Source organism: Giraffa tippelskirchi, chromosome 3 (assembly GCF_054371585.1).
Source record: "Giraffa tippelskirchi isolate mGirTip1 chromosome 3, T2T-mGirTip1v1.2.pri, whole genome shotgun sequence".
Classification (NCBI taxonomy): Eukaryota; Metazoa; Chordata; class Mammalia; order Artiodactyla; family Giraffidae; genus Giraffa; species Giraffa tippelskirchi.
This window is the reverse complement of record NC_137277.1, coordinates 188,753,960-188,779,866: the sequence shown is the minus strand read 5'-3', so window position 1 is coordinate 188,779,866 and position 25,907 is coordinate 188,753,960. Positions and strand designations below refer to the sequence as shown.

The 25,907-nt window shown below is 48.5% G+C and overlaps 2 long non-coding RNA genes across 2 annotated transcripts; one reads left to right on the top strand and one right to left on the bottom strand.

Moving 5' to 3' along the window:
* Positions 1–1,874: 1,874 nt before the first annotated feature.
* LOC145540891 (uncharacterized) lies at positions 1,875–13,496 on the bottom strand. Its single transcript, XR_014078617.1, has 2 exons — positions 12,518–13,496; positions 1,875–2,852 (listed from the first exon to the last, which is right to left on the bottom strand). It is a non-coding gene; the product is annotated as an uncharacterized LOC145540891 (long non-coding RNA).
* LOC145540890 (uncharacterized) lies at positions 11,542–21,631 on the top strand. Its single transcript, XR_014078616.1, has 3 exons — positions 11,542–15,604; positions 20,521–20,668; positions 21,166–21,631. It is a non-coding gene; the product is annotated as an uncharacterized LOC145540890 (long non-coding RNA).
* The last annotated feature ends 4,276 nt before the right edge of the window (positions 21,632–25,907 follow it).

Sequence of the window (25,907 nt, the reverse complement as noted above, 5' to 3'; positions counted from 1 at the left end):
CCATCCATGGAATTTTCCAGGCAAGAATACTGGAGTGGGTTGCCATTTCCTTGTCCAGGAGATCTTCCCGACCCAGGGATTGAACCCGGGTCTTCCACACTGCAGGCACACACTTTACCATCTGAGCCACCAGGGAAGTCCAATGTGTATCTATTTTAAAATATGTATATTTATTTATTTATTTGGTTGTTCCAGGTCTTAGTTGCATAGTATGCAGGCTCTCAGTTACGGCATATGGGGGTCAAATCGGGGCCTCTGCATTGGCAGCAGAGAGTCTTAACCAGTGAACCACCAGGGAAGTCCCTTGGCAATGATCCTGAGCCAAAAGCTTTAAGATTTGGGACGTAGACCCTTTGAGATGAAACCTAGGTGTGAAATTGTACACAAATTTACCCCCATACCTAAGCAGACAAGGAGGAAAGTGAAGTGAAAGTCACTCAGTCGTGTCCGACTCTTTGGGACCCCATGGACTATGCAGTCCTTGGAATTCTCCAGGCAAGAATACCAGAGTGGGTAGACAAGGAGGGGGTTCTGATATACCCCCCTCGCCTTTACCAGGGGCCTCTCTGTCAGCTCTGATCTCTCTTGTCTGGGAGAGGAGGTCTCCATGCTGGGCTCATCTCCTGCTTGTTCAGCCGCGTGGAGGTCTCCCTCCTTCAGGCTCTGAAGTCAGACAACCTGTGTCCAACTCCCCTGTCCACACTCAAGGGCCACATGCATTTTGCTGTTCACACAGCCTCACCTGGAAAGGGGGATAACAACTGTTCCTCCCTCATAGGGGTATTGTGAGAACTAAATGAGATAATATTCATAAAGCACTCAGCATAGGGTCTGGCACAATTACGCCAATGAATATTGGCTTTTTTAATGACCTACTGACTGTGAGCTCCTTAAGGTCAAAGGTCATAGCTACTTAACTCTGGACCTCACTATCAGAAATATAAGAAGGGGCAATATAAGACAGGACACTATTCTTATTTTCCCCCAAGAGGAACCTGAGACTCTCAGAAGTTATTTGAGCTACTCAAGGCCACAGAGTTCTTTAGAACCAGAGCCAGGATTCAACTCAAGTGGTCTGATTCCAAAGTTGCCTCTTCTGCACCCATGGTTCTAAACTTTAGCAAGTATTAGTGTCACCTGGAGGGCTGGTCATGACATCCCCCGAGCGTCCGATTCAGCAGATCTGGGATGGGGCCCAAGAATGTGTGTTTCTTTTTTTAATATTTTTATTATTCACTTATTTGTTTGGCTGTGCCAGGTCTTAGCTGTGGCCCGGAATCTTCAGTTGTAGCATGCAGCGTGAGGAATCTGCCCCCCTGACCAGGGATCAAACCCCGGCCCCCTGCACCAGGAGAATGGAGCCACTGGGCCACCAGGAAGTCCCCAGAATGTGTATTTGTCACAGGGTGATGTGGATGCTGCTGGTCTGGGGGCCACTCTTCGAGAACCTCTGGTCTGCACGCATGGCCTGCTAATCAGTGTTCGTCTCATCTGTGAGCCCTCCTCTGACTTCCTCCATCTCCCGTGACAGTCTGCACAGTCCGATACCAACTTGAACTCACAACACTACCTCATACTCTCGGTAGGATCCAAAAGGTCATCTGAGCTTCCCCACAGGACTGGCAGCTCCTAGCGGGCAAGAACCTTGAGCCTCAGTGCCTCCACCCCTTCAAACACACTTTGCCATCCTTCCCTGCTTCCTCGACCCTCACCCCTCAGGGAAACCTTGCTGTACACACTACCATGCCTGCCTGTGCTCAAACATAGACAGCACAAGTGTGAGATTTTTCCCATTTTTGTAACCAAAAATTATCTCATAATAGATTATTATGTGTTGACTATTATGTGTTACTAATACACAATAATTACTCTGCTTTGCCTCTTACTCTTTCTCTCCTTTAATTTTATCTTTCTGGGAAAAAAATCTCTTTTTCATTCTTGGTGAATCTTCTAGAAGCAACACTCTGTAGATCCTCTGATGGTTCTCCCTGGTCACATGCCCTTCCCTCTGAGTGACCTAGTTCATAGGTGAGTCTGGGATAAGGAACTTGGCAAGAGGAGCCCAGCATGTTCCTGCCTGCTCCCTCGGGAGTGAGCTGCCCACGAGGAGCCAGGTTCTGCTTGGTTCTTCCAGTCCCTGCCGTGGCCCAAAGCTGCCTACAGCCGGGTGGGCGAGCCTGCCTATTCTGGGTGCACCAGAAGGCAGCCCACTTCCCCGCAGAGAGAGCCACGCTCTCCCATCGCAGCTTTGCCTTTAGTAAAGGTGACGCTGGGGGGCTCCATCTGCCTTTCTCTTGTTCTTCTTTCTCAGTTGGATCAGAATGTGGGTGCAGACGCAGGGACACTGTTTATTAGCTCCTCTTGACGCGCGTCCCTGGTGCTATATCTCAAGACCTGGCCCATTTTACGCGGCTGATTCTGTTCGGATGCTTTTGGTGGCAAACAACAGACGGTCCGACTAAAAGTTGCTGAACAATAAGGGGGCTGTTCTCTCACGTGGGAAGAATTCTGCAGGCGGATCTCTTTGCCAACCTCCTGATCTTGGATTCATTCCACGAATGGAGGCCTGGCTCTGGGTCACTTTTCCCATCAGGATGTGCTCTCCAATGGCAGAAAGGATGGGAGAAATTAGACCACTGGGTTGCAATGTCTGTCGTGCTATTTCTTATCTGTGGGTCCTCAAGCAAGTGACCTAAACTCTCTGACCCTCTCATCTTCTGTGAACTGAGGATAACAAGACCTTCCTTTTCAGAGTGCAGTGGGATGAGATTAAAGCATGGAGCGTCCAGGACAGTCTTTGACCCCGAGCAGGACTCGATACCTGGTAGTTCTTGTCCCATCTCCTCTATGACCTTCTCACATAAGGAGAGAAACTTGAATCAGTTCTTAGAAATCTATGATGTCTGCCTTAGCGCTGTGTTTATTTTTCTCTAGAAGCAGAAAAATGTCTCATTTACATCTGCTTTCACACAGGTCCCAGGCAGGGAACAGGGCTTCTCTCGAATGAGTTAGCCATTCTTTTACCAATTTACCCTCTAATAAGGTATCTTCTTGGGGCTAAAAGTGCTGTTTTCAGGCACCAAAGAGGGTTTTTCTCCCTTAAGGCCATCTGCCAACATATACATGCTAGGTACCCAACAGACACCCTGTTAGGACTGCCGCAACAAAATGCCACATCCTGAACAGTTTAAACAACAGAAATGTATTGTCTCACAGTTCTGGGGGTGAGAAGGCCAAGATCAAGTGTTGGCGGCATTGCATTCCCTTGGAATGAGCTAGAGGAGGGTCTGTTCCAGGCGCCTCTCAAGCGTCTGTTATCTCCTTGGCAACCACGTGTCTCTGTGTCCACATCTCCCCTTTTTGCAAGGACTCTGGTCCTCTGGGATTAGAGGTCCACTCTGCTCCAATACGACCTCATTTGTCTTGACCTGTTAACATCTGCATCGACCCTATTTCCACACAAAGTCACATTCTGAAGTACTAGGGGTTAGGGCTTCAATATACAAATTTGGGGGGATATAATTCAGTCCATAACATACCCTACACTTCAGCAGTTGTATCCCCCAAACACATCCCACTCTTTTCCTTCTCCATGGTCTTATTCACGGGTTCCCTGAACCTGAGATGCCCCTTCCCTTCCATCTCTGGCCCTACTCAGATCATCTCCTCCAGGCAGCCTTCCTTGAACCCTCCAATCAGAAACAGTCCTTTCCTCCTATGTCCCCTCATACATTCTCTTTTTACTATCATTACAGTGTTTTCCAAAGTTGGTCCCACACTTGATTTAACTGTGTTGTGGGACATCTTCAGTTCCTGAATGGGTCTTTCTTCAGCTGGGTGATCTAGGACCTCCCACCTCCAGCATGATCCCTGGAAAAGTAGCACCAACATCACCAGGGGCCTGTTAGAAATGCAGAATCTCAGGCCCCAACACAGATCTTCTGGGATTGAATAGGATCGTCAGCTGTTTTACATTCATACTAACACATGAGAAACTCTGATCTAGTCCAGGAATTTACTGGAGCTTCAGTTCCCTCATTTGTAAAATGGGCAGAGTAAAGTCACCTGGCTTATAGGGCAGCAAAGGAATAACTGGAAATGTGTGTGGACAATGCTTAACCCAGTGCCTGGAGCAGGTTCAGTTCAGCTCAGTTCAGTCGCTCAGTCATATCTGACTCTCTGCAACTCCATGGACTGCAGCACGCCAGGCTTCCCTGTCCATCACCAACTCCCAGAGCTTGCTCAAACTCATGTCCATCAAGTCAGTGATGCCATCCAACCATCTCATCCTCTGTCGCCCCCTTCTCCTTCTGCCTTCAATCTTTCCTAGCATCAGGATCTTTTCCAATGAGTCAGTTCTTCGCATCAGGTGGCCAAAGTATTGGAGCTCCAGCTTCAGCATCAGTCCTTCCAATGAATATTCAGGACTTATTTCCTTTAGGACTGACTGGTTTGATCCCAGGTATCAAACTCAGGTCTCCCACATTGCAGGCAGATTCTTTACCAGCTGAGCCACCAGTGAAGCCCAAGAATACTGGAGTGAGTAGCCTATTCTCCAGCTGATCTCCCCAACCCAGGAATCCAACCAGGGTCTCCGCATTGCAGGCAGATTCTTAACTGAATCTGCTTAGCTGAGCTACCAGGGAAGCTCCTGGAGCAATGAAAGTGAAAGTTGCTTGGTCGTGCCCAACTCTTTGTGACCCCATGGACTATGCAGTCCATGGAATTCTCCAGGCCAGAATACTGGAGTAGGTAGCCTATTCCTTCTCCAGAAGATCTTCCCAACCCAGGAACTGAACCAGGGTCTCCTGCATTGCAGGTGGATTCTTTACCAACTGAGCTATCATGGAAGCCTGCCACCGAGTAAGTACTTAATAATGGTAGTGACAATCATTATTAATATTAGTATAAACTCTTAAAGAGCAAAGATCAAGATTAAATAAAGGAACATACATAAAGCTCTTGCAATAACCATGCTGTATGATCCAGCAAGTCCACTCCTAGGCATATATCCAGACAAAACCATAATTCAAAAAGATATAGGCATCCCTATGTTCACAGCAGTGCTATTCACTAGAGCCAAGACATAGAAACAACCTAAATGTCCATTGACACATGCATAGCTAAAGATGCAGTGCATATATAAAGTGGAGCATTACTCAGCCACGAAAAGAACAAAATAATGCTGTTTGCAGCCACATGAATGGACCTAGAGATTATAATACTAAGAGAAGTCAGAAGAGAAAGACAAACATCATATTATATCACTTATACATAGAATCTAAAATATGGCACAAATGAACTTATCTATGGAATAGAAAAACACAGACATGGAGAACAGATTTGGGATTTCCAAGGGGCTGGGGAGGGATGAATTAGGAGGCTGGAGTTATCAGATGCAAGCTATTATATATAGAATGGATAAACAACAAGATCCTACTGTATACCACAGGAAGCCATATCCAATATCCTATAACAAGCCATAATGGAAAAGAATATAAAAAAAAATGTAGGTGCTCAGTCACTCAGTCATGTCCAGCTCTCTGGGACACCATGGACTGTAGCCCGCCAGGCTCCTCTCTCCTCGGGGATTCTGCAGGCAAGAATACTGGAGTGGAAAGAATGTATATTTATGTATAAATGAATCACTTTGCTGTAATTTATGCAACATTGCAAATCAACTATACTTCAATAAAAAATAAAATAGAAATAAAAAGAATAACCCTGCTAAGCACTCAGTAAGGAATGGCTATTGTCATTGCTATTGTCGCTAATTTTTATGGCCCACCCCTACTTTCCCGCTCACTCACCTTGGACCAGCGCCCTGCTTAAACGTTGCTCATCAGTGTTTATTAAGAGGAGTGCAGTGACTGAGCTAATAGGCCCACATGCAAAGGGAACCCTGAGCCTTGTCAGTCCTAACTGTGTGCACTCGCCAGTGCGAAGGCCCTCTACCCAGGCGGTTGTCCCTCAGCCAGCGGCCCCTTGCCCCAGCTCCACCCTCAGCCGGGAGCCCTGATGCAGCCACAGTAGTTTCCTGTCCTCTGTCCCCTTGTGAAGAAGCCATAGCAGAGAGACACAGAGAGAGAGGGGAGGGGAAGAACCTGGAGTCATCACTGAGAGGGGTCTGAGGTTGTGGAATGCGTTTTTGGAACACGAGATACTGAGTTCCTGCCAGAAGGGGAAGGGACAAGGGTGTCAGGGCCCTTGCTATGTTCTGGAAACCCTCTGAGACCCTTTCATGTTCTCCACTTATTTATTCCTTATAAGAATCCATCAGAAGTCATTATTTTCATTCCCATTTTATAGATGAGGAAACAAAGGCCCATAGAGATGAAAGTCACCAGGCTGGTTAGTGATAGAGCTGAGATTCCTAGGATGGGTCTTTCTGATTTTAAACCCACCAACCGAGACACATGGGAGAGAAAGCAAAATGGGAAGACAGGTAAAAACTCATCCTGCCTCCCAGAACAAAGCCTGGCACCCAGAAGCAGGTGTGTTGAGTTAGGGAGATTCTTGGAGAGCCCTCCCCTGGCCATTCCCTCCCACAGGTACACACGGAGACTGGGGCTGGGTTTCGTGGGGCCTCATATGAGCGAGGAAAGCAGCACGTATTACAGAGTCCTGCCCTGGGTGCCCTTGCAGAAGACCCCATCTGTTCTCTCTGCAGCTGCAGGAGTCACTGGGCCATTATTATCCCTGCCTGCTGCCATTCCAAATCTTCAGGGGAATTAGATGGGGAACACATCTTTCCCAAAATTTTATCACTCCCATTTTACAGATGAGGAAATGAGGCTCAGAGTAGGAGGGGACTAACCTGAGGTCTCAAAGCTGGTGAATCCTCGGAGCCAGGATTTCAGTTCAGCCCTGTCTAATCCCCCAAACCTGTGGCTTCTGCCACTACCCAACTTGAGGGAATTTAGCAAGGGATCGACTCCAAGGCAGAGGGTGGAGAGAGAGAGGCCACCCTCCCCTGCCCCTGTGGTCACAGCACAGCTCATCCCCGGAGGTAGGGCTTGAGTTCATCTTCCCAAAGCAGAGCAGGCACCACGCTTAGGAGACGGCAAGGCAGACAGAGATCCAGTCCAGAGAGCCCTGCTCAGAGGGTGCTTCAGACACTGCCTCACCACTGACCGAGGTAGAATGTTCTGCAGGGATCTCTGACCCTCCTGGGCCCAGCTCCAGCTCACCCGGCCTTGCTTCCCTTTGCCCTGCCGCCCTCACTGCCCACAGCTCTCTTTCTGATGCCTCCTTGGGAAGCCCTGTGTCTAAAGCTGCGCTTCTCTGATGATCCACATCCTTTGCCATGAATCCAGGACTCCCCCAGTGGCTCAGTGGTAAAAAGCCTGCTGGCCAGTGTAGGAGACGCAGGTTCCATCCTTCGGTTGGGAAGATCCCCTGGAGTAGGAAATGGCCCCCCACTCGAGTATTCTTGCCTGGAAGATTCCACGGGCAGAGGAGCCTAGCGGGCTACAGTTCACAGGGATTACAAGAGTCAGACACAACTGAGCATCCACCCACATAAAAAATAACAGCCACAAAATTTCAGCCATGGGGTGCTCACTATCCATATTGATGTCCACAGAAATAAGCACACAATAACTAAAAATAAAATTTGCCATTTGTATTTGTTACTGTTCAATCACTCAGTTGTGTCTGACTCTTTGCGACGCCACGGATTGCAGCACACCAGGCTTCCCTGTCCTTTACTATCTCCCCAAGTTTGCTCAAACTCATGTCCATTAAGTTGATGATGCCATCCAACCATCTCATCATCTGTTGTCCCCTTCTCCTCCTGCCCTCAATCTTTCCCAGCATCAGGGTCTTTTCCAAAGAGTCAGTTCTTCACATCAGGTGGTCAAAGTATTGGAGTTTCAGCTTCAGCATCAGTCCTTCCAATGAATATTCATGGTCGATTTTCTTTAGGATGGACTGTTTTGATCTCCTTGCAGTCCAAGGGACTTTCAAGAGTCTTCTCCAGCAACACAATTCAGAAGCATCAATTCTTTGGCATTTGTCTTCTTTATGGTCCAACTCTCACAACTGTACGTGACGACTTGAAAAACCACATCTTTGACTATATGGACCTTTGTCAGCAAAGTGGTATCTCTGCTTTTTAATATGAAGTCTAGGTTTGTCAAAGCAGCTATACTCCAATAAAAATTAATTTAAAAAAAAGAAATCCACTGGCTTACTTAAGAAATGAAGTTCTTTGGGAAGATGTGGGAAAGCTTACAAATCAAAGGGAAAATTGGAATAAACACACAAACCAAGTCTCAGGAAGAACAAAAAACCAAAAATCCAGCAGGCAGGAAACCAAAGCAATATCCCTGCCAGGCCCCTGCGGGTGAATCGTGTTCACCCTGTCTTCACACGACTTCTCTTTAGACGCAAATTCTGGGAGCAGTCCTGGGTCCTGGGTCCTGGGTCCACGCCTTGGCTAGGCGATGGGCAGGACACCTTGATTGACGGTCCAACCACTCCTGTCCCTGGCAGAGGGGGTACAGCTCACAAAAGGAGCACCAGAGTTTACTTATCGCAGGAAGGAGGGATGGGAAGGGATGGGACCGGCCGGCAAAACACAAGCTTCCCATGTCATCAGCCCATTGCCTCTGGACGTTGAGGGCTTCGTCATTTTCACACTCATAGCAATCCTGCCACTGTCGAGCTGTAAAATGAAATTGTTCCAGAATGGATGTCCTCAGATAAATAGCTAGACTGAGAAGCGGAGTGAGAAGAGACTTTCCTGGGGACACGTTGGTCTTCAAATGCTTCTGTCCCCAGACAACTGTCAAGTCATTTGGTGGGGACCAGGGAGAATTCTGAAGTTGCCTATTCACTCATCCTCAAAGCCTCTGTGATGCTTGCTTCCAACGATAGACATATGGTCCCTCCTCTCCGCATGCCCTTTTGTAGATGTGGCTTTGCAACTCCTCCCACCAATATGTGGAATCTGCTTCTCCCATCCCCTTGAATCTGAGCTGGCTATATGAGTTGATGTCTCTAATAGATAAAATGCAGTGGGTATGATGATTCCTCCATCTAAATCTTAAGAGGCTGTACAACTTTTGCTTTTGTTCCCAGTACCTGGTACCTCTTATGAATTGAATAGCATCCCCTCAAAATTTACATATTGAAACCCTAACTCCCATTGTCCAGCCCAGGTCATAAATGCCACCAATATGTGGTCAACTACAAAATACATCTAGAAGCTGCCCACTTCTGCCAGCCCTATTGCCATCACCTTAATTCAAGTCAACCCCATCTGCTGCTTAGTGTATCAGTTAGATGTTCGTATGGTAATGCTACATAACAAACAACCCCCTTCAAATCTCAGTGACTTGCCACAGCATTTCTTGAGGATAGGTGTATGGGTCCTTTGGGAGAGTACTTCTTTAGGCTATAGGTCAGGTTCTGGTTTTCTCTCTAGGTTTCCTTACTCTTCATAGACCAATAGCTACCCAGGGCATTTTCTTCTCATGGCAGGTGATGCGTAAGAGTAGAACCCACACGGTACAACTTCTTCTAAAGCCCTTGTTTGCATTATATCTGCTAACATTCTATTAGTTAAAGCAAATTATTATCTAGTTAAGGCCCAAGACGATAGGGGAGAAATGTATGTTCCTCCCATAGAAGGGAAACCATGGCAAGGGCCAGGAAGGGAGAAAGAATTGGAGGCAAATAATACAGTCTACCACACCTAAGCTACTCTCACAGCCTCTGTAATGGGCATCTTACCCAAATCATTGGAAGAACCATCTTTCACAAGAACGTGCTGATTAGGGTGCTCTTCTGTTTACAACTCACTGGTGGCTTCCTATTGCTCACAGGAGATGGGAGGGGTGGGCCCTAATCCAATATGATTGGTGTCCTTATAAGAAAAATGTAGAAGGAAACTTATTTAAGACACAGAGAGAATACAGCCAACTACAAGCCAAGGAGAGACCAAAGACAAAACCAACTGCTGCCCAACACCTTGATCTGGGACTTCTAGCCTCCAGAACTGAGAACATAAATTTCTGTTGTTTAAACCACCCAACCCATTATGGTATGGATGGTATGTGCCATACTTTGTTATGGGAGCCTAAGCAAACTAATACATTCCCAGTATGTTCCTTCATAGCATGAATCACAATGGTAGTGATATATTATGGTGTGATTTCTTTTTCTCTTCCATTAGGGTTCATTACAGGATATTGAATATAGGTCCCTGTGCCATACAGTAGGACCTTGTTGTTTATCCATTCGATATATAGTAGTTTTCGTCTGCTAGTCCCGAACTTCCAGTCCAACCCTTCCGTACCCACCATCCCCCTCTTCGGCAATCACAAATCTGGTCTCTATGCCTGTGAGCCTGTTTCCGTTTTTGTGGATAGGTTCATTTGTGCCACATTTTAGATTCTACATATAAGGGATATCATATGGTATTTGTCTTTCTCCTTCTCACTTCCTTCTCTTAGTAAGTTCTCTTGGGTTCTATCCATGTGGCTGGGAAGTACATGTGTGTGCATGTGTGTGTGCTCAGTAGTGTCCTACTCTGTGCAACCCTATGGACTATAGCCCACCAGGCTCATCTGTCCATGGGATTTTCCAGGCAAGAATACTGGAGTGGCTGCTACTTCCTACTCCAAGGCATCTTCCCCACCCAGGAAGCATCTCCTGCACAGACAGGCAGATTCTTTACCACTAGCACCACCTGCATCCATGTGGCTGCAAAAGGCACTATTTCATTTTTTTATGGTTGAATAATATCCCATTGTGTATATGTACCACATTTTCTTTATCCATTCACCTGTCAGTGGACATTTAGGTTGTCTCCATGTCTTGGCTGTTGTGAATAGTGCTGCTATGAACATAAGGATGTGTGTACCTTTTTGAATTATAGTTTTGTCTGGATATATGCCTAGAAATGGGATTGCTGGAGCATATGGCAACTCTATTTTTAGTTTTACAAGGAGCTTTCATACTATTCTCCATAGTGGCTGCACCAATTTACATTCCCATCAACAGTTCAGAAGGGTCGCCCCCTCTAAACATTATGGTACAATTTCTTACATGCCTGCGTCTCCCACTAGACTGTAAACTGTGCAGCCACACAGGGACCGCGTTCTCTTCTCTGCAGTTCCATCCTCAGAAGCTAGCTTGGTGCTTGATACAGTGTAGGTGCTCAAAAAATAATTTGCATGAATGAACCAACCGACGAGCCCCATCTCAGGTGACAAAGCAGGAAGAGAGATGGGAGACTCTCTGAAGGGAGAGAGGGAACCCTTCTGAACCATTGGCGGGAATGTAAATTAGAGCAGCCACTATGGAGGACAGTCTGGAAGTTCCCTATAAAACTAAAAGTAGAGTTTCCACGTGATCCAGCAATCCCGTTTCTAGTGCAGACCCCTTGATACGTCAACCCCTTCCTCACTCCTTACAACCCTCCCGATGCAGAGCGGTTCCACTGTGAGATTTGCAATCTGATTTACTCCCGAGTGACATCATAGTCATCACCATGGCAACATCCAGAGATGCTTGTCTGCCAAAGTCTCCTTTGTCAGGAAAGGGCAAATGGACACCAGGATGGGAAGGAGTCATTTGCGAGGCACAAGCATCAGCCTCACAGCCCTGCACTGGTAGCCAGGACCTGGGGGAGCTGCTGTATAACAGGGCAGGTGTCCCTATGGAGGGCAGCCAGGACCGTCTTCCCTGCCACTGAGGAACTCTATCTTTGAGACAGGCCAGCCGGCCAGAAGTAACATTGTGTAGGTGGAGGCCAAGTTTAGCTCAGGCGTGTCTGGCTGACTTACCTGCAGCATCTGCCCTTCATCCGCAAAACACCTGCACAACAACCAAAGCAATTGCTTTCCCGTCTGCCCATCGCTCTTCCCCTTCCTGATTTCTTACAGTCCCTCCCACCAACCTTCTTTCCCTGCCCCACTTTCTGCCTTTTTTTTTTCGGTCAGCTTGTACTAAGAACCTGCTGTGTGTTAGTCCGTATCTTAAACAGATGTGGCATGTTCATCAGCATCCAGAGGGGTCTTTCCTTTATAGGTAAAGGAATTAAGCCCTTCCTTGCAGTGGTGCTAGTGGTAAAGAACCTGCCTGCCAATGCAGGAGACATAAGAGACATAGGTTCGATCCCAGGGTCCGGAAGATCCCCTGGAGAAGGAAATGGCAACCCACTCCAGTATTCTTGCCTGGAGAATCCCATGGACAGAGGAACCTGGCAGGCTACAGTCCATAGGGTTGCACAGAGTCGGACATGACTGAAGTGACTTAGCACACACACTGGCCCTTTTGGTGGAGCTCTGAGGCTGTCGCTCAGGGGCGGGGGGGTGTGGTGGTGGGGTGGGTGGACATTGAAACATGTTCCTATTATCATGAGTGAGATCTTGGGATGTGTCTTCTTGCAGCAACAGGGTTGAAAGTGACAGTTGGGTGAAGCTGAAATTCGACTAGTAATCCTCCAAATAGTTAAGGGTCAAATGGGATTTTGGGGGTCAGTCTGGAAATCCAACCCGCATCTTACCTACGCAAATGGATTGCAGATCCCCAACTTTTAGATACTATCTTCATGGAGGCTGAGAAGTGTATCTAGTGGACACTCATTTCCCCTCCTTGGGCTTCTCTGAGGTGCTCAGACCTTCTTAATCCCCCAAAGCAAAGGGATCAAAAATTTAGAAAACCTCACAGTTAGTTTTGTCCAGTGCTTACCCTACAGGCAGGGCTACCTGGCCAGGAACCAATACAGTCAACACAGGCGTGCATCAGAGGGACAAGGGCTCCTGGCCCAGTGCTGCACTGCCTGGCTGTCTGATCTTGGGCCAGTTGCCCTCCCTCAGTGAGCCTCAGTGTTTTCATCAGTAAAATGGGGACAACACCTGCTACGTTACAGGGTCACGGTGGGTGTACACATTGTAGGTGTCGCATCACCTACAAAGAGCCTGGCATACAGAAGGCACAGAAAAAATGCCGACTGTTCCAGCAGCTTCTGCAGGAGGGCAGAGCTTGCCTTACAGCCACCCCACTGGCAGAAACGTCAACAGCAAGAGCAAGATGTTGAGAGATGCCTCCTGCACGATGCGGATGGAGAAGCAGTGACAATCTGCCCCAAGAAAAATCTCAGCAAGCGGCCCAGGCAGGGGAAATCCAACCGTGACGACGTTGCCCAGACTCTGCAAGATGCTTCCTCATCGCTGATGCTCCTGAGGGAGAAGCCGCAGCCAAGCTAATTCCTTCCCCATTGATTTGCAGCATCGGCCCCAGACTTCAGTGGCGGTGGAAAAAGTAAGGATTTTCTGGGCAAGCCTTCAGGCTGCCAGCCTTCAATAATCACCAGGTCCTTTCAGAAATTAGATTCTCCAACTGGTCTCTGCAGTGTCACTGATAGCTTTGGTGGGCAGAGAACAGCACTGGCCCATGAGTTCCTTCAGGGCCAGGCTCTTCGGATCTGCAGAGTTCCCGCACGTGGGAGGGCGTGGCAACGGCAGGCACTAATGGATGCTATTGGCTGGATAGATGCATGGAGGTGTATATGGAGTGCTGGCAACAAATAAAGATTCCATCCTTCCGGCCGGAGAATTCCAGAAGCTCAAGAAGATCCGAGGCTGAGAAAGCAGTGGGGTTCAGGCTCTGGGAAAAGCTAGGAGGACCACAAAAGTGGTTAAGCTCCTAACGACCTTGAGACCCAGGGTAAACCGTTCCTTGTAGACGTGCAAAGCACATTTCATAGAGGGAGGGACTGTGGGCTTGGGGGCCGGCCCAGTCCAGACCCTCTTCCTGTGGGTGAGGACATGGGCCTCAGTTTCCTCTCCAGGGGAGGCCATAATCACGGCACCTCCTTTTCCGGTTCTTGGAAAGTTTTCACTGAGATAACACTAACCAAGTAGTCTGCATACAGCCAGACACATCTACATGTGCAACACACTTGTTCATGTTATTTTGCGTGTGTGTCCATGTTTTTTATGCCCATGAGAACAAGACCCAGTTTACCCCTCAGTCAGTCTCTCCCATCAGGAAGCTTCCATAAGCCTCTTATCCTTCTCCATCGGAGGGAAGACAGACTGAAAACCACAATCACAGAAAACTAACCAATCTGATCACATGGACCACAGCCTTGTCTAACTCAATGAAACTAGGCCACGCCATGTGGGGCCACCCAAGACGGACGGGTCATGGTGGAGAGGTCTGACAGAATGTGGTCCACCGGAGAAGGGAATGGCAAACTACTTCAGTATTCTTGCCTTGGGAACCCCATGAACAGTAAGAAAAGGCGAAAGATAGGACAATGAATGATGAACTCTCCAGGACGGTAGGTGCCCAATATGCTACTGAAGATCAGTGGAGAACTAACTCCAGAAAGAAGGAAGAGACGGAGCCAAAGCAAAAATAACACCCAGTTGTGGATGTGACTGGTGATGAAAGTAAGGTTCAATGCTGTAAGGAGCAATATTGCATAGGAACCTGGAATGTTAGGTCCATGAATAAAGGCAAATTGGAAGTGGTCAAACAGGAGATGGCAAGAGTGAACATCAACATTTTAGGAATCAGTGAAAATGGACTGGAATGGGTGAATTTAACTCAGATGACCATTATATCTACTACTGTGGGCAGGAATCCCTTAAAAGAAATGGAGTAGCCATCATAGTCAACAAAAGAGTCTGAAATGCAGTACTTGGATGCAATCTCAAAAACGACAGAATGATCTCTGTTCGTTTCCAAGGCAAATGTTTATAACATAAGACACCAGTATTAATAATGTCTGAGACAGAGGGACCTCAAGCAGGGAGCAGATACAGAGGGAGAGGAGATTTACCTTCATTTAGTTGCAACACTTCCCAATTCCTTCCCTTCCCCACTGCAATGAACACCAGGAGGCCAAACAATGCCTCCCCCCCTTTCATCCCAGACTGCAGTGTAAAGAGAGTGGATTCTTCAAAGCAGACAGACCCCCAACTCTTCTCCTTATTTGCAGTATATCCTTGGGCGATTTCTTTCCCTTCTTTGAGGCTTGGTTTTCTCATCCTTAAAAATGTAAATAACAATAGCTTCTTTACATGACAATTGTTTCCAGGATTAAATGAATGTATATAGTTTTGAGAGCCTGATCTAGGTGACTGCTCCAAAAGACATCCGTTCTCCCCTTTGCCTAAAGAGGCAGCATGGAAATAAATCAGAATCTGGACCAGGGTACAGGAAAGATATTGGGCTGGGGCCTCTTGGGTTCTCTTGAAGGATGAGGCAGAGATGCTACTGGAAGGAGGAAATGACATTCCAGGCAGAGAGTCTGCCTGGGGATAAAAGTCACCCTGTGTTCCAGATTCAGTGGATATGAATTTGAGCAAACTCCGGGAGATAGCGAAGAACAGGGAAGCTGGGTGTGCTGCAGTCCATGGGGTTGCAAAGAGCTGGACACGGCTTAGCTACTGAACAGCAACAACAATGTTCCAGAAGCTGAGGGAAGCTTTGGGGGAGGGCAGGGAATATTACTCCAACGAGAGACACCCCCTACACATATCAGGCTGAAGGAAGGAAGACACAGAGAACCACCATGGAATCTATAAAGGGCATAACTGGACTTAGAAATTTGCATGTGAGGTTTGCCGGTCCCTGTAAGGTGAGTAACAGGTGCGAAACAGTGGAGGGCAAGGGTGGGGTTGGTTAGAGCTGCGTGAAAGAGATGAAGATGCCTGAACCCAGGCGGTGGAAGTAGGGAAGGGAGACAGGGAACAGATTTGGAAAACAGGTTCAAAATATTTCTTGAGCACGTTTTTCATGACCTCTGATCTCACCATGTCTGCTTGGAGCCATCCTTCCAAATCTTCATTGGCAGCTATGTGATCATTTCATAGCAGATCAGATCACATCACCCCTGCTTTAAGGCTGCCTGGTGGCTTCTTGTTGCCCTTGAGGTTAAAGCCAGAGCCTGGTCTGCAGGTCCTCTCTGTTCTCTGCCTCTGCTCCCCGTCTTCCTCCTCCTCCTCCTCCTCTTCCAGGTTAACAATTATTCATTCAGATCTCACCTCAAGCAGACTTCCTGACCTCCAGGATGCGGTTAAATTCCCCTCTGTCAGGCAAGCGTCACTCTCTCAGTGGCCTTTGTCACAACTGTTCTTTCACAATCTTGAGCAGCTCCCTCTTCCACTAAAATATAAGCTCCACGAGGGTCAGCCCTGTGTGTGTGTTCACTCCCTCCGTGCACACCCAGTACTTGGCACAGAGTGTGCTCAGTAAACATGGGTTGAACCAAGGAGCCGAGGAATGAGCATGCGCTGTCCACCATCACCATGCCGGGCTCACAGGCAGGGACTGTTCAGGAGCAGAGAACCCGCCCCGAGGAGGGAGCTGTCCTCCTGAATCCTGTCCCTGTTCCCTGCAGCCTCCTCCCCAGGGTCCACAGCCCTGGAGCCACTCAGAGGCTGACATTCCCTTGGCAACGTGGCCACCAGCCTGGCATGATGAGATGCTTTAGCTGGACCTCGCTGGCCGAGCCCAGCCTCAGAGAAGCTAAGGCAGATGCCATGGCAACGCCTAGCTCCCAGGAGACCCTGCACTGCTGTTTGGGGATGCCAAATCAGGTTTCTCTGTTCTCTGGGGACCGAGCCCAGGGTCCAACCTGAAAGAGACAAAGTCTTTGAGGGAGGAAAAACCATGTTCAAGCTTGCCAGAGATGCATCACTGCAATCAGTTGTCTCTCAGAGTCCAGGGGAGCCATGGATCAATTAGTCCTATCTATAGGCCTGACCACATGCCTGCGGTGTGATTGTCGTCATGAGGACAAGGCTCCTTGGTGGGGAGGAGGGGTCACCGTTAAAGCAGGTGATGGAGGAAGGGGAGGGTGGGACAAAAGGAGCGAGTAACGTGAGAGCGTGTACACTACCTTGTGTACAGTGGATAGCCAGTGGGGACTTGCTGTATGACCCAGGGGGCTCACACCAGGGCTCCGTAACCACCTAGAGGGCTGGGAAGGACTGGGGGGCGGGAGGGAGGCTTAAGACGGAGGGAACACGTGTAAACCTGTGACTGATTCATGCTGAAGTATGGCAGAGGCCCACACAATATTGTGCGACAATTTCCCTTCAATTAAAAATAAATAAGCTTGGGGCGGGCAGTGGGGGAGAGGTCATGAGAAGTTCTAGTGCAGGGGAGGGAGCCAGCATGGCACCGACGAAACAGGTCAGCATCCTGGCTTCAAATCTTGGCCCTTCCTCCTAAATGCCTTCAGTTCTCTGAGCCCCTGCGTCCTCACTTACAAAGCAGGGATCATAATAAAGACTTACGTTGCAGGGCTGCTGTGAGGACCAGATCTGCTGAGAGAAGAAAATTCCCTGGGACACAGAGAACGCTCGCTAAATCACAGCTGTCTTCATTAGCATCACCATGGACACTATAAGCAGAGCACTGTTAAGATGTGTGATGTGTTCTCAGGTGGATGCTTAGTGAATTGGGTCGGCAGCCTGTTGAGAGTGACCTGCCAAGGTCCTGATTCTGATACAAGGGCTGAGACCAAGGTGGGGGGAGTCCTTGACCCACGGAATCCCTGGTTACCTGATCTCACCTGTCTTCACAGCCACTTGTGGGGCAGGGATCACTGCTCCCACTTCCAGAAGGGGATTTTTGGGTCCAGAGAGCTACATAACTTGCCCAAGTCCCATCAGGGAACGACTTCGTGGATTCTCACAAATGAAGCTGAGAAGGAACAGAAGCGGCTGCTAGCCCAATGGGACACAGAAGACCACTGGGGGCACCTCTGGCCTGCAAGCCGCACATGCCAGCCTCTTCCTCCAACCCCTTCCCACCCCAAACAGAAGTGCTCCTTGAGAAAAGGCAGCCTTCCGACACTGTTGCTGGGGATGCAAGCTGGTGCCGCCACTATGGAGAACAGTATGGAGATTCTTCAGAAAACTAAAAATCGAGTTGCCATATCATCCAGCAAGCCCACTCCTGGGCATATATCCAGACAAAAGTACCATTCGAAAAGTACATGCACCCCATATGTTCATAGCAGCACCATTCACTGCAGCCAAGACATGGAAACAACCTGAATGTCCATCAACAGATGAATGGGTAAAGAAGGTGTGATACACACACACACACACACACACACACACACACACACACACAGTGGAATATTACTCAGTCAAAAAAAGAACAAAGTAATGCCAGTTTCAGCAACATGGATGGACCTAGAGATTATCATACCAAGTGAACTAAGCCAGAAACAGAAAGACAAAATATTACTTATATGTGGAATCTAAAATATGACACAGATGAACTTATGCAGAGAGAACAGACCTGTGCTTGCCAGGGAGCAGGAGTAGGAGAAGAATGGATTGGCGGTTTGAGATTGGCAGGTGCAAACTATCACACACAAAACGGATAATCGACAAGGTCCCACGGTATAGCACAGGGAACAGAAATATATTCAGTATAGGGCTTCCCTATATTCCCTTGCTCAGATGGTAAAGAAGCTGCCTGCAATGTGGGAGACTCGGGTTCAATCCCTGGGTCAGGAAGATCCCCTAGAGAAGAACTGGCAACCCTCTCCAGCATTCTTGCCTGGAGAATCCCATGGACAGAGGAGCCTGGTGGGCTACAGTCCACGGGGTTGCAAAGAGTCAGACACGACTGAGCAACTAACACACACACACACACACACACACACACACACACATACACACACATATCCTGTAATAAACCATAATGGAAAAGAGTATGAAAAAGAATTTATATATCTGGTATATATATATATATATATCTGAATCACTTTGTCATCCAGGAGAATTAACACAACATTGTAAATAAACTATACTTCAATGAAATAAATTAAAAGAAAAAAAGAAATGCTTCTTGATAAGGAGGAAGACTAGAAATTGTTTTTCTGGACCACGTTCCTAGCTGGACCCGGACCCTGGGTACCTTTGCCAATGTGGGCTGTTGCCTCTGATTCCATAGCAGGGATTTAGGAGCTGGAGCAGACAGGCACCCACCCTGGGGATGTCTGGGGCATCCAGGAGTTATGTAGGTGAATGGGTATCCCTTGGTTCTTAAGCATCACGCCCTCCTTTTTCACCTTGAAACAGCAGGTTCAGCATAGGCCAGAAACTTCCTGCAGAAGCCAGTTTAAATCCGTGCTTTTTGCTAATGTTACACTGGCCACTTTACACCTGCAGAAGAGAGGAACAGGGCACAAGCTGTGAGCAATGATTCTGCTTATGCCTCTTCCCAGAAATATGTCATTATTTTTCGTGAAGGCCCTTGGTCTCTAGAAGAGCCAGCTTTCAAAGGGCGTGCTCAGCTTGACTCCCTGGTAGAGGATGCACCTCGGGTTGGAATACAGATGCAATTAATAAATCCAGATGTCAGTGAATTTACCACGGAGAGCCAAGGGCCATCAAGAAGGTGAGCAACCAACAAGCGTCATTAACATAAATATACAAAACCCACAGGTGTGGGGCGCCACCAACTGGGTGGGGCCTCAGAACCCCACAGAGTCCCTTCCTGTAAGTGTTTCTGGAAGTCTCGGGAGAAGGCATAGTCCAGCATACTCCATGTGAGACCATCAGTGGTCGCCCGAGGGCTGGATGCAGTTTCTGTGGGTGCTTGAAATGCTGTGTCCTCGAGAGCACTGTGGTCCTATGGGCCCCACACCGAAGCCTCAAGATACCCAAATAGCCTCCTCCTCCCTCTGTCTTCACTGTGCTGGAGCCATGCTGGGGTCCGTTCCAGTTGGGGAGGATTTATTCATGCAAGGACCATTCACTGAGCATGTGCTATGTGCCAGAAGATTCACTGGGGAATAAATGTGGCGTGGTATTTGTTCTTTGTGGAGTTTATGGTCTAGCAGCTGATGATAAACACATGAACAGACAGATGAAAAATTGGGAGGAGAGCTACTAACAAAATCAACAAGGTGCCGTTCAATAATATAAACTCATTGGAGGCTGTACTTTGGGATCAGGTAATCAGGGAGGACCTCTCCGAGGAGGCGACATTTACGCTGAGACCTGAGAGCCATCCTGCCCAAAGTGAGGGATGGAGCATTCCAGGCAGAGGGAACAGTGTGGGGAGAGGCCCTGAGGGCTGGGCCTGAGGAATTGAGAAGAGGAGAAATGGGTGGGACACCGGTTGAAGAGAGAGGGGTGGGGGTGAGATTAGAGAGGGAGGCTGGGCCAGGTCATTCAAGACCAAAGTGAGGCATTTGGATTTTATTTTGAGCATGATGCAATCCCCAGAGGGTTTTAAGCAAGGCGGGGATGTGAGTTAATTTATATTTTTAAAATGTCATCCTGTTGCGCAAAGCAAGAAAGGAGGCAGAGAGCAGTGAGGAGACTGCTGCAGAGTCTGGGGGGACAGCTAGGGGAGGGGGTTGGGGAGGGAGAGGGGCTTGGGGGATCAGAGGGGGAGGGGGAGAGGTGGGTGGACTTGAGAGATATTTTGGAGGGAGAATCAGCTATGCTTGCTGATGGACTGTCCATGGATATCTTGATTATTTTTCTTTTTAATTTTGGCTGTGCTGGGTCTTCATTGCAGCGCGTGTGGGCTCTGGAGAGCAAGGCTCAGTAATTGGATGCTGACTTAGTTGCCCTGCAGCCTGTGGAACTTTAGTTCTGCAACCGAGAATCAAATCCACGTCCCCTGCCTTGGAAGGAGGATTTATAACCACTGGACCACCAGGGAAGTCCCTTGATTATTTTTTACTGTAAAAATAACTTATAGTCTTTGTCTCGGTGTTTTTCTCCACCAGGCACTTTACCAATCTTTCTAACAGTTTCTACCTCTAACCTTGGGCGTTGACCCACAGCTCAGTCTCCTTCCCCAAGAAGAGGTTGCAACTACCTAAGTACCCTGCCTCAGCCAGGAGCCTCTTGCCACCCAAGTCAATTCAGATCAGTTGCTCAGTCATGTCTGACTCTTTGCAACCCCATGGACTGCAGCACGCCAGGCCTCCCTGTCCATCACCAGCTCCCGGAGTTTACTCAAACTCATGTCCATCGAGTCAGTGATGCCATCCAACCATCTCATCCTCTGTCATCCCCTTTTCCTCCTGCCTTCAATATTTCCCAGCATCAGGGTCTTTTCCAATGAGTCAGTTCTTTGCATCAGGTGGCCAGAGTATTGGAGTTTCAGCTTCAGCATCAGTCCTTCCAATGAATATTCATGGTTGATTTTCTTTAGGATGGACTGGTTGGATCTCCTTGCTGTCCAAGGGACTCTCAAGAGTCTTCTCCAACACCACAGTTTTAAAGCATCCATTCTTCGGCGCTCAGCTTTCTTTATAGTCCAACTCTTACATCCGTACATGACTACTGGAAAAACCATAGCCTGACTAGACGGACCTTTGTTGGCAAAGTAATGTCTCTGCTTTTTAATGAACATGTATAAACTCATCCACACTACAGATGTTGCCGACCCTTCCTAGGCTGTTTAGAAGAAACCAAGGCCCAGAGGGGCTCAGAGACTTAGTCCAGATCACACAACTACCACATAATATGTTTTAAAACCCCTAATGCAGTTCTGTTGCCATTGGATCCTACATAGTAATTTTAGGTAGTATCACCTAGGAGAGATCCTTAAAGAATTTGCTTCAATATATAGCTAAGAATCCATTTGTCAATAAATCCCACTGAGCTTCTAATACCTATTGTGAGTATTGGTTATCTGTCACATGGCCAGCACCCAGCCAACCTCTGAGGTTATGAAAATCAGATAAAGCCCTCTCCCCTTGGTTTTGAGGACAGAGAGGGTGTTGGGTGGGAGGGACGGTAAGGGTGTCTCCAGAGCAAAGGCCTCCAGGGCAGTAAGACAAGCGCATAGCAAAGACACAGACGTGCTACAGGAAGCCAACAACAAGTGATGCCCGAATCCACGGAGCATAGAGCAGGTTCTCCTAAAAGGCTTAGAAATTGCTTGTTCTCAAGCTCCTTAAATGTTTTCTGCACAAGTGCACTTAGCCTCTTAATTTGGACCACCCAGCAGGGCAGGCTCTGTGAGGCTAAGCAAATGTCAACCCTGGCTCATCTGAATGGCCCCAGATTCCACACTGGTCCTGCAGCTTTTTTTGTTCTGTGCTTTTGAGGCTGTGTTTGCTTCTGAATGGTCTCCTGTAATACAGGCTCCTTGAAGAAAGGGATCACATCTTTGGCTTTCTCAGCACTTTCACCTTTCAGTCCTCAGGATGACTTAGCAAATGCTAGTTTGCAGGTGTCCAGTGGGGAGGGGGCAGAGAGCAGAGACAATGACAGGCATTGTCCCCGAAATCATGGAACTTGCCACTGGCCATCAACCAACTCTCAGTCCACGGAGGGTCCTGTTGGACTGTACCATCTACAGCTTTATGCCCCTGAAATCTTATCTTCCACTGAGTGTTATCTGAACTCCAAACTCATATATCCAACCATAAACTGCCTGGTTACATGATTTGCCCTGAAACCTTTATATTCAAAACAAAATCTAGATCCCCACCAATGCCAACTCCCACCTGGTTCTCCCTGCACCTTTCCTACCACTGTGAATGGCATCATCACCCATCTGATTGCACAGACCCATATCTAGGAGGCACCCTTGATTCTCCCCTCCCCCTGGACCCCCACACCCAGCCATCCCCTGCACCCCATCACCACTGTCACCGCCACGGCTACTGCCATCTTGGACTTCTGTTACCACCATAGCTTCCCACTGACCTTCTCTCAGCTCTGAATCCATTCGTTACACAGGGCCTAGGTTGATCTCATAAAATGTAGACAGAAGCAGATCTTCTTGTCGCCTTGCAGGGATGGTCCGTTGCTTTCAGAGTAAAATTCCAACCCCACAGGAATCCGCGCTGGTCCTGGTCACCTCCCACCTTCCCTCTCCTTTGCGTGGGTCCCTCTCACTTTGCTCCAGTCTCTCTCATCTCTTCTCTTCCTTGGGTCCTCGATACCCCTTCCCATTCTTTCAACAGCTGGATTCCTCCTCCTCCTTCAGGCTTCAACGCAGATATCAACTCCTCCGAGAAGCCTCCCCTGACTTCCCAATCCAACACACCACCCCCTACCCTAGTGACTCTGTGTCCCATGACTCAAACTCTCCCCTTTATAGCATCAACTGTCTCGTGGTTTCAGGGACGTAGAATGTGGGATTCACGACAGCAGGGATTCACTATGGAGGCCCCAGGGCTGGCAGAAGAGACGTTCAAATATTTGTTGAATCCAAACAGAGCAGCAACAAAAAGCTTCCCAGAGCTATTCCGAGGATTACGTGAAACTGAAAGCCCCTGCCACAGGGCCAGGCTCATTGCAGGCTTCCGCAGGCTCACGCAGAGTCCCAGGCTGGCCTGTAGATTTCAGGCACCAGAAATGCATTATCCTCATCTCCCAGGGGGAAGAAAGCATGAGAGATGAGAGGGCAAGAAACATAAAAAAGTGCCTCTGACCACACTTGAAAGGAATTATTTGCTTTGTTCGCCTCTCCTCCCTCTTTGCAGTGTGTCTATTTTTAAAGAGCTGGAGGAGCACTACAAGATGATCGCTCCAGAGAGTCAGCCCTTCCTTGCTCCTGGAGCGGCCCTCCCTCGCCGCCTCCCAATGGCTCCCAAGTAGACTCCTGTTCCGGGCTGGCTGCATCGAGCCCAGCCCCCGCCTCTTCCTGGCCCACTCAACTACACCCCAGGGACCCTGGCCAGACCAGACTCTGTTCCTGCCCCCAGGATGGCTTTGAAGCAAGGATCTGTCTCTGCCTGTTTGTTTGCAGCAAAGCTCCTTGTATGGTATCAGATCATGAATAAGAAATAGGACCCTGATGGCAGAGCAGACATCTCCCGCCAGCACTAACTGCCCCCTGCTCAGCAACAGCTGCAAACTCCAGGCAGCCCACCTTCCAGAGAGGCAGCAAGGTGCAGGCAGCAAGCACCAGAGATGGAGGCAGAACCCACCTGAGCTCAGCAGGCAAGGATCAAACCCCTCCCTGTGTTGGGAGCTATGTCTGAGTTCCAGCCTTGGCTCTACCGCTAAGCCAGGAGACAGGAGTAAGTCCCTTCACTTCTCTGTCAGTTTCCTTATCTGTACAGTGGGTAGAGGAATAATCCCAAATGGGTACCTAGGATTTACATTTTTTATAAAAATCTTTCCTACTAATGTTTTTATTTCACTTTTCAGTGAAACTTATTTACTAGGTGCCCACTCTGTGCCAGGCACTACACTAGGCATGGAAGATACAGTTGCCCAGAGAGATAAGGTATTGGCCTTCACTGGGCTTGCATTGCAGGGAGGAAAGGCATGCATCCAGTGCTTCCATAATTAAACGCTAAGTTACAGTTGTGACAGGTTCTAAAAAGTCTACAACGGACAGGTACTTGGGGCAACGAGAGCCTGTAATCGGAAAATTTGATCTTGAGGGTCCCCTGAGGAAGTGATGCTTGAACTGACATCTGAAGAAGTAGAGATGCTAACTAAGAAAGGAGGGAAGAATGCACCGGGAAAAGGGGACAGCTTGGACAAAAACATGGGTCAGGAGTAGCTCAGAGATTGTGAGGGCTTTCAGGGAATCTGACAATTTCTGGGGATGCAGAGTGGAAATGAAGTGGGAAAATCGGCAGGGACCAGACTTGGTGGTCCTTGTTGTAGGAGGTAAAGAGGAATTGTGTCTGCATTCTGAGAGCAATGGGAAATATTTTCTGGTTTCATCAGGGTGTCCTGAGATCAAGTTTAATGCTTTCAAGGTTCACTCTGGCTGCCGTGTGGAGAATAGACTAGGGTGAGGGGGCTGCTGAGGGAAAGCAGGAGCCTGAAGTCTGTTGAAGGCAACCTGGAGGAAGATGAGGGTGGTTTTGTAATGATGGTGGCAACAGAGTTGGAAAGAAAGTCCAGGAAGCTGGTTGCATGGCGTTGGGGGGAGCGGTGGAGTGGGAAGGGGTGGGGGTACGTGAGGATGGATAGGGCTGCCATTTACTGGGGGAAACACATTACCATCTCCACTTTAGAGATAGGAGAATCAAGCCTCAGAAAGGGGAACTGATCCCCAAAATAGCAAGGGATGGGGCCAAGCTCACTCCCAGTCTTCTAGGAGACCGGTATCAGGTATTGTGATTAGGTGAGTGCTGAGCGACTAAGGGAAGACTGGTCCCCGTGGCCAGGGCTGGCCTCTGCCTCAAAGTTCTTGCCGCCAAAGGTGAGGAGGGCAGCATCCAGGCCGACCCAATCCTACCCTCAGCAAATGCTGGGTCCTCAGCCAAACCCAAGGGTGTCAGCCGCAGCGGCAGGAAGAGAGAAGGCTTGAGGGCCAGCTGGTGACAGGACCCAGGGGAGGTGGAGATGGCGGGCTCTGGAGGCACGCAGACCTGTGTACCAACCCTGTTTTTGCCACCTTCCAGCTATGCGCCCCCTGATGCTACCAATGGCTTCCTGGCATCTGACCAGAACTAGAGAGCATTGGACCAACACTGTGAACCTTTGTGAAAACCCGGGCTGGGCTCACCAGAGGCACAACCACCCTGTCTCTCCAAGGACATCCTCCGGTGGGGCAGACTCTCGTGGGGATGAGAGCACCAGGGACAAAGGGAGGGTATCTTCCCTATGGCAGGATATCAAGGCGGAGGCAAATGGAAGGGTCTGCTCAGGGCGGGAGGACCTTTTGATCACGACATTGAACTTTCCAATGCATGCAATAATAAAATGCACACTGATTTTAACTTTATTGTTTTTAAACTCTCTACACACAAATTTACTCTCCTCGGCTGGACTCAGAGGAGATGATTCCCACCACACTTGCCCCCACAATGACAGATGCCAAGGCCCCCTCACCCACCTCCACCTTCTCTGGGGAGGAGGGGAGAAGCATATGTGACTCTTTGGGACACGCATATGTAAGTTCATGTGCTCATTTACTTACTTATTCAACAAATATTCATGAAGCCCTGCTACATGTCAGGATGAGCATTAGAT